Source organism: Lygodium microphyllum, chromosome 5, assembly GCF_053477565.2.
Source record: "Lygodium microphyllum isolate KBCC chromosome 5, Lygodium_microphyllum_v1.1.10, whole genome shotgun sequence".
NCBI lineage: Eukaryota > Viridiplantae > Streptophyta > Polypodiopsida > Schizaeales > Lygodiaceae > Lygodium > Lygodium microphyllum.
In genome coordinates, this window is record NC_141139.1 from 128591538 (window position 1) to 128600507 (window position 8970).

Consider the following 8970-nt stretch of genomic DNA (forward strand, 5'->3'; position numbering starts at 1 on the left):
GAGGGTTACTCAAAACTACGGAGGTGTACCACATGGATACAAATGAACAAAAAGATTTAATCCATTTTAAAAACACATTTTGCACATACAAAAGGGTAGGTTAAAATGCACCCGGTATGATAATAGGGGTAAGTATGTATCTAAGGCTTTTGAGCAACTATGTGATGTTAGGGGTATTAAGCATCAATTGATTGCCCCATACACCCCACCTCAAAATGGTATTGTAGAGCACATAAGCAATGACAGTAGAACTTTTGGGTTGATGCAGTTACTGCTGTTGTGCATCTCACTAAAAAATCTCCATGCACTGGTCTTGGTGGTAGAGTTGTAAAGGAGATTCAGTCTAGCAAACCTCCATTGTATGCATATACATGTGAGTCTTAGGATATGAGGATTTTTGCTATTTTTCCAAAGATAAGTACAATAAGTTGGATCCAAAGTTTGTCAAAGCTCTTTTAATTGGCTTTATATGCAACTCATAAAGGAAGTTAACATGTTGCCCTCGTGAGGGTTAAATTCAATCTCTTTTTGATAAAATATATCCTTAAAGAAAAGTTACGCGTGCTTTAATGTGGGATAGTGTTCTAATAGTTTTATAATGCTCATTACAAACACATTCGAAAGCATATTTGATATTTTGATATCATTGAATTTTCAACCCACACTGAGGGTCGACATGGGAAAGACTAGCTACATTTAAATTTAGTGTTTATTCATGTAGCTATATCCTAAAGGTCAACACGTTTTTGTACCAAAAAGTCATTTGCCTTATCTTAGAGTCCCTTAGAGAAATATTGAGTGCGTGTGATGTTGAATAGGAATCTACTTATGCTCACTTTTTTCAACATAACTTTTCAACACAAGTGTAGTATCCAACATACACTCAATTTATGCTCAATTTTTGGGCATAAGCTTCTCAATACAAGTGTAGTACGCAACTTGATTCCCCATGTTTATTTTACTCTTGCAAAAGTGATTTGAAGAATATGTGTTTCTAGTAGACATAAAGAAATGTTGATTTACTATAGGAGAGGAAGGAAGGGATGTAGAAGGTTCTAACACCCCCTCATGATTGTTGTGTTAAGTCGAGCAGCAATCACAGCCACATAGTAACTCTAGGGAAAGAGCTATGAGTAACTATGTTGCAACTATAGTTGAAAGAGGTATAAGCAACTTGGTCTATAAGATGTGAGGAACAAGTGAAAGTGAAGAGCTATAAGCATAATTGAGGAAGTTGTACTTCGTTTGTTGTACTAGCTCACCGAGGGTTGGGGTGAGTGAAGGAGAGAGAAAGTTGTACTCCACCATTTGTTGTACTAGCACACCCGAGAGACGTGCTAGATCAAGGAAAACTTTAAACCCCCGATAGATGTGGCTTAGTTCACGCTTGAATAATTGGGGGGTTGCTTCTAGGGTAGCAACAATTAACGGTGAAGCCAAGTGCTATATATATGGGTGTGTGAGAGAAGCGTACGAAGAGAGTGGACTGTGTGACTGCAGAGTTCTCACCCTCTTGCAGAAAGCACTGTATCTGATCATCTATATCAAAATGTCGTGTGGAAACTCCAAGTGCGGGTGCGGGTCGTCATGCTCGTGCGGCAGCAACTGCAGGTAAGTATTGTTGTCGATTATCGATGCATCTCGATCAACCCTAATTGCCATCATTTGCAACAATATTGTTAATTACCACCGATGCGTTTCCATCAACCTCTCTGATCACCATTTGCTTACAAATGCTAGCATTACTAATGTTCGCGGATGGTCGCAGCTGCGGGAAGAGAGCTATGGATGATGGGTCTCTGGTGCTCATGAAAGAGGCCCAATCACCCTGCATCCCTGATCTTATCACTACTGGGTCTCTCTCTCTCTCTCTCTTTCATCCATTCGAATATTCATTCCTTCATAATTCTCGTCCGTCCATTCATTCTTGTAAGTGTCTTCGTTTTGTGATGGCAGCTTCGACAGCCTCTTCAACTCCATCCCTCACGTCCCTCTCATGCTCGACGAGGCGCCCAGAAAGACCTCTGCAGCTCCTCTTCCGCTCGGACGCCATGCCTAATCCCCACGTCACATGTTTTCCCATGCCATGGCAATAGCCATTCTAGTCATCTACCTGTACATAGCCTTGTGTCTCACTCGCTTGTAATATTTGCATCCAATCTATCACGCGCTTCTATCACTATAGGGATGCCTCGAGATTTATATTGTAATTTTACCTACCCAATAAGATTTAATGGCTTTGGTTTTTTTATTATTATGATTTACTTTAGGGGAGGTCACTCATATATGTATCATGTGGATTCAACATAAGAATTTTTAAAATATCATTTTTATACATTTTTTACATATAAAAATATCTTATATAAAGAGGTTATTATAGATTGAATAGAAAAAGGTTATGTTTTATTTTAAAATTTTTTATAGATAAAAATATTTATAAATAGATCTTGAATGCACATGATATAGAGGATTTATATATAGTGAATTACTTGGGGTTTACTTATCAATTAACTACTCCATACATTCAACTTATACTATACATGGACTAATATAGATGGACTTATGTAAATTCATGTAAAAGAAAAACATATAGATATACAATTAGAAAAACTTATAAGCATAGCTAAACACAACCCCAAATAGAGAGAACAAAAGACAAGATGTTGAAGATAATTGTTTTTACTTTCGTTTGTTTTCAAGATGCCATTGGTTGGAAGTTTACAAAGTTATACACTTTTTTACAAAAGTAAGAAATAAAGCTTGGAATAAAGAGCTTAACATTTCTAATCTATTTGAAGTTTGTGGAATCATAAGTGTGAAAGCCCTTAGAATACTACATGCATGGTGTGTACTGATGACAACTTACGTCTATTAAACGATACATTATGCATGGCTCTTCATCTTGCAATGGCACTTACAATGACACAACAAAGTCTAAACCACTTACTATGACCCCGAACCCTGAAATAGGTAGATCCCTAATAACTCTCACATCCCGCAACTCGATGCATTGTGCCTTGACTTGCTCCCAACATAACTACTCTATCAAATCCAAAGGCTAGATTCACAAAGATCACCTTTTTGACATTTTTTCACATAGATCTCATTTGACATACAAGTGAAGACCAACGTTCTCACATATAGCTTCTCCTCATAATGGGGGCCATAACTTAGAGCACCATGGATCATTGGTGGCATCTTACGAGGGTGGAGTATTGAGCATATCTAACAAGAGAATCATGTTTTTGTTGGTTGAGAGTGTTTTATATAATGTGGGCAATTGTCTCTCTTATAAGTATGTACAACTTGCTTTTCTTACATCATTGATGACCTCATGGCCACATGGGGTGACATCCAACTAAAAGCTCACATTGGTATGAATATATCTCCACTTTTTTGACAAATAGGGTAGGATTCATATGTGCATGTTTGAAGGGCCACATCTCAATACCCTCCCTAGCTCAAAGGATAAGTTAGGAAAAACTATAGTTGGCTAGGTTTGCACTCACTCTCTTAATCCAAATAAAATAGAAAACCTCAAATGGAAGGAGTATCTTGGTTCTCTCCAATCACAATTCATACAAACCAAAGAAGATCCAAGTTTCAAAAGGGATTTAAAAGTTTCATGGTTTTCTCCAAAATCCAAGATTACATAGTAGAACCAAACATGTGGAGTATTTTGAGTTTTATGCTTCTCTCCAAAATCTAGAATAACCAAAAACTAAACTAGACATAATCAAACATTAGGACCAAAAATGCTTCAAAAAATGCACTTTTGTTAATCACGGGATTAAGGAAAGGGCCAAAGAGAGTTCGCTACGTGTGCAAGAATATGGTATTCTTGTCTCCTCTTTTTTAGAGATAGTGGAGTCCATTTCGTGGTTCTCTCTTCTTTTTTAGCCAAAACCCCTAAAGTCTGACATGTTTTGGAGTCCCAAAGACGTTATTTACTTACAAATCTGACAAAATACGTGACAGAGATGTGATGAAATTAATAATGAGTTTTTTGAAAGTTGGGAGATCTTTCAATATTGTTTTTGGTGCCCAATACATACTCATTTGGGTTCTTCGCGCTACTTTTTAGTTCATTCACCCCTCTTTGAGCTTCTTTCTCTGCGCTTTCATTCTTTTCATGGCTTCCTCCAGGCGCCCTTCTCGTTTAATACACTCTTGCACAGTCTATAGCCAGGGAGTAGATGGAAATTTTGAGCCCAAAACCTTTGCTGTAAACAATTGGGTTACCATGCTGCCATCTTGCAAGGGCTCTCATAAGGTGAAAAGAAGAAAACGAGATGATATAAAACATCACTGGAAGGGGTGTATCATTGCCTTCAAAATTATGCCCGAAGGCTGGTTTGTCAAGGTGCAACATGTTTACATGGCCAAGGATATGCACTTGCCTCCAAACGAACGTGTTCCCCAACAAACACATTGTAAGTTATAAGTTGAATAACGTATATAATTCTTTTCCATTTATGCAAGTTCTAACAAACGGTTCGTCATTGTAGATATATTTCCGTCAACAAGTATTGAATGGCAACCTGTGGAAAGCCTAAGTGGGACTTTCCATGCCATTCATAAGGTATTGGCAAACATTATTTATGCCGATCAAACTGTGTCTTTTTATAGTGAATGCAAGGTTTTTATATATTATGCACAGTATGTGGTTCCCTCTAAAGCGGATAGGTATGGGAATATTGAAGATTTGCCATTGCCAAGTCTTTCATCTCTAAACTGAGAGATTCCTGACAAGGTAACGGTGCAGAGTTTCAAATTCAAAATATCTCAGGATATTAAAAAGTCCATGACAGCTGGAAGGATCTCAAGAAGAATATGTTTATCATGGTTTGTACCCCTCCATATCTTCGTGGCTTGCTTCAAAACAACAAATTTACAAAGAACGAAGGTATCCTGGCTAAGTAGAAACTTTTCGGAAGAGGATTTGGACAACACTATAGGGACGCATTGGAAATCTAGAGAGTGCGACCATAAGGGTGATATCTTGAGGTGTAGTGCATGCCCTCAATCCTTGGCTTTGGCTTACAGTATCCCTCGCCAAACTCTTGCTTTGGGCTTTGATTACAGGAGATACAAACTAAGATTGGGTATTTGGGTTCCCTTGGATTCCGATACAGATTACACACCATATAAACTTGCAGTGCACGTTTTGCCGCATGAAGAAGTAAAGAAGGTGAATGTTACTTCCAATTGGAGTCTGAAAGATGTGAGGGATACCTTGGAATTGCTAGACAATTCATCCCCTAGATATAAGTTCAAAGTGAATGGTGTAACAATTGGTAAAAGAGCCGAGCGCTCTTTCTTTTGTACGAGTTGTTTGTCTCCCACAATTGTGAGTTTTGAGCCTTGAGAATGAAAACTTGGCAGGAATTTATCTTAATAGACTGTCCTTAAGATATTTTTTAATGGAAACTCATAAGCTATCATGAAGCAAGTTGCCTTTCGAATGTGTATAAATAAAATGTACATTACATTCGATTTACAAGTGAAAATTTTCATTACACAATGAGGTACAAAAATTGCATAAAAATGTACAAAGCCAAAATAATAAGGCTCGTGTATGCTTATGTTTGCTATTTTTATTCTTTATCGATTTCTTCAAAGATATTTTTTCTCACAGGGCCTTTCTTTGATTGTTGAAAAAATTTCACCTTTACAGGTAGTCTCTTTTCTTGGGGCTTAAGAGGGGATGGATCAAATTTAAGAGGAGAGAGCATTGGCATTCCTTTTTTCTTAGACTCTGCAGTAGTGGTCCCATTGCCTTTGCCCTTGCCTTTACCATTGCCATTGTCCTTACCCTTTCCCTTGCCCTTTCCCTTGCTTGTGGCCTTGGCCATTGAAGTTTTGGGAGGAAGAGGGGAGTCAGGATCATATGGTGTGATTGCCCTGTCCAGAATCAACTCGATGCATCTCTCCCTTATCCACCAAACATATGATTCAGGATAGTCTCTACACTGTAAGAATAAATGTTATAAGTTAGTGAAAATAAATCATGATAAGGATTACATAAGCATAAAATGAAATTAACTTACATTCACTCCTTCTATTTGTAACAACTTTGAATCCACTATTCTGCAAATGTATGAGATAACTCTCCATCCACAAGAATGCGCATCGCTTTGCAATGGAACTTCTTGTAGAAGAAAAGTATAAGGCCTTTGAGGATCAGCAAGATCCTCATATGTTGTATCAAAAAATGTAGAAAGGAGTCTACCAGCACTGCAAAAGGAAGCTTTGTAAGTTCAAAATATTCTTTATAAATAAAATCAAAGTAAGTAATTTTCTTTCAACATACATTCTGCTTGACCATGAACACCGCTGAGAGAATTCATAAAGATAATTTCCCTTGAAAGGCAATTAATGTAGATGAGACTCCAATGCCCTCTGCAAATTCATAAAAGAGGTGAGTAGAAGGGTGAAAGCAAATGAATATAAATTTTCCTCTACAGAAAAAGAAAAAAACCTTTCTACATAAGGGAAAAAGATGTGGTAATTTGTCACACTATCGAAGCTACGAAAAAACGGTGAAATATTAGAACCAGATTTTGCAAATAGTTCCACAGAGAGAAGTGGATCAACAATGTATATGGTTCTTCGGATATCGAGAGTGAGAGAGGAGACCAATACCCTGCAGTCAATAGCAAAAGCTATTCAATACAAATTTCATCCAAAATATACTTGAACCTATAAGACTTAACTTACGCAAAAAAAAAAAAAAAAAACCTTACCTTATGCAACAAAAAACCACGGAGTCAGATAGTTGGACATCCCTTTTTTCCAACATGGGCTTGTCCTCGAGAGATATACTAAGATATTCCTCCTTAGGTTCCACAGAAACATTCACAAGAATCTGCCCATACACTTTGCCCATCCTCTCGCTGTTGACGGGAGCAAGTGATGCGGCTTTCCTCTTGTAAACATCATCTTCAGTTTCAAACACCTCCTGATTTTTTTCACTCAAGAAAGCCTCCTGCTGGGTGGCACCCCTTGTAGAGTAAAGGTGAGTAACATCCTCAACATTTAGCTTTTTCTCTTTCCTGGACAATTTTGGGGGAATGTTAAGGATTTCAAGGGCTTTTTGATCGTTGGAAGGCAAGGGCCTCAGCACTTTGTCAAACCTATACCTGACTCTGCTGATGATGCTGAAATCTTTATTCATAAGGGTGATCCTATGAGCATGGGCGGCAGCAATGTAAGCATCGTTCATGAAATCAATAACAAAATCTTCTGCGGCCTCTTGTAGGGCAAGAATGGCTGAGAGTTGCCACTTCTTATTTAGACCAGAGACAGTTGCCACTTGAGACAATCTATCACAGATCTCTTTAACGACCCTTATAAAAGCAGCTTTTGGAATGACATGCTGTGTAGCTCTCTGGGCTTTCCTGATCTCACTGAAACATCTTTGCATATAGAAGAACTTGGACTTCCTCTTTCTCTTTTGTGGATTGGGAGGTTCAGTAGCTTCAGCAGATGTAGGCTCAGGTGCCATTGTAGGGAATGAATCTTTCACAGGGCAAGCCTCACCCTTTGCTTCCTCAACTTCAGGAGAAGAAACATTCATGGAAGATGTTAGGCCAACAGCTGGTTTAGGGGGGAATTTCTGTTGTAAAATGCTCTGGGGCCTGTGATGGACCAGCTTTAGGAAACTTGGAAGAGGGCTCCTCCTCAGATTCATCAAATTTTAACTTTCTTCTACCCCCATTGTCCTTCCCATCCAGATACACTCTTCTTGCAGTTTGCTTTGTCCTTGCCATCCAGAAAAGCAAAAATTACAACCAGAAGGACAAGAACTGAAATAGTAAAAATCTGTAAACCCAACAGGCTAATTGGCGCGAAAAGGGACGAAATGAGCAATTCCGATACGGCGCGATATGAACAAAACGATTAGAATGGAACAATGCCCTCGCTTCGTATTGGAGACCATAATGCTGATACGATGCGATATGGAGGAAACGAAGACAGCGTATGGACGCCCTCGCTCCATATTGGCAATGACACAAGGGTGAGACCAAAATGCTAATACGGTGCGATATGAAGGAAACGAAGATAGCGTATGGACGCCCTCACTTCGTATTGGCAATGACACAAGGGGGATGTTAATAAACCTGCTCCCTATTGGTGAGACCAAACTGCTGATACGACACAATATAGAGGAAACGACGACAACGTTTGGACGCCCTCACTCCGTATCTGCACACCTCGTTTTGACTAGCGAATAAAGGACTCAGCCAAAAGACCATCGATACAACGCGAGAGATAAGAAACGGAGAAGACGCAAGTCTTATATCGCACCGTATCGGCAAGGAAGGCGGAAGAGCTCGAAAAATGAAAAGTGTACACGTAGGAAAAATAACCACTTATATACCCACGTCAATCATGACACGTGTCGGACACGTGTCCGACGCTGATTGTGGCACATATCTACATTTATGGTCCGTATGCTACGTGTCAAGTAACGACCGGTCCACTTGTTTGCCACGTGGTTATCGGTCACGTGTTGGCCAACGGCTATTGCTACGTGTCGAAGACCAACGGATACTGCCAGGTGGCATAATTCCGCGCCTACATAAGGCTGTGTCCCTTATCCATACGGCTTTTTTCGGTTTTTCGGGACCTCTGTTTCTTATCCTAATACGGCGCGAGAGCGACTGTTTGCCTTCTTCACTTTCCTCTCTTCGCGTCGTTTTGGAGGTTCTGCAGAGTCTTCTTTCAGCTCTCCTTCCAAGCTTATTCTGCCCAAGCTCGTGTGACCACCGTTGTGGCTCTCTCGCTTCTTGCTGGAATCACCGATATGGCGCGAGGGGGCCTATCCGTCTGAATCATTTCTCTCTTATCGCGCCGTATCGGCAGAAGCTGTAAACATGTTTGAACCCATAGAATTCCTAGGATCCAAGGTTTCTCTAGGAACTGGTAAAAGAAGAAGGCTTTCAAAAGGCTCAAGGGGATCAACAT

At 39.5% G+C, this 8970-nt stretch overlaps 1 long non-coding RNA gene across 2 annotated transcripts; it reads left to right on the forward strand.

The window, feature by feature from the left end:
• The first annotated feature begins 1354 nt into the window (after positions 1 to 1354).
• LOC148036390 (uncharacterized) lies at positions 1355 to 5294 on the forward strand. Of its 2 annotated transcripts, XR_015690938.1 has the most exons (4): positions 1355 to 1611; positions 1769 to 1855; positions 1957 to 4433; positions 4509 to 5294. It is a non-coding gene; the product is annotated as an uncharacterized LOC148036390 (long non-coding RNA). The 2 variants fall into 2 exon arrangements; XR_015690937.1 differs by lacking the exon at positions 4509 to 5294 and having other exon boundaries at positions 1385 to 1611; positions 1957 to 2254.
• The last annotated feature ends 3676 nt before the right edge of the window (positions 5295 to 8970 follow it).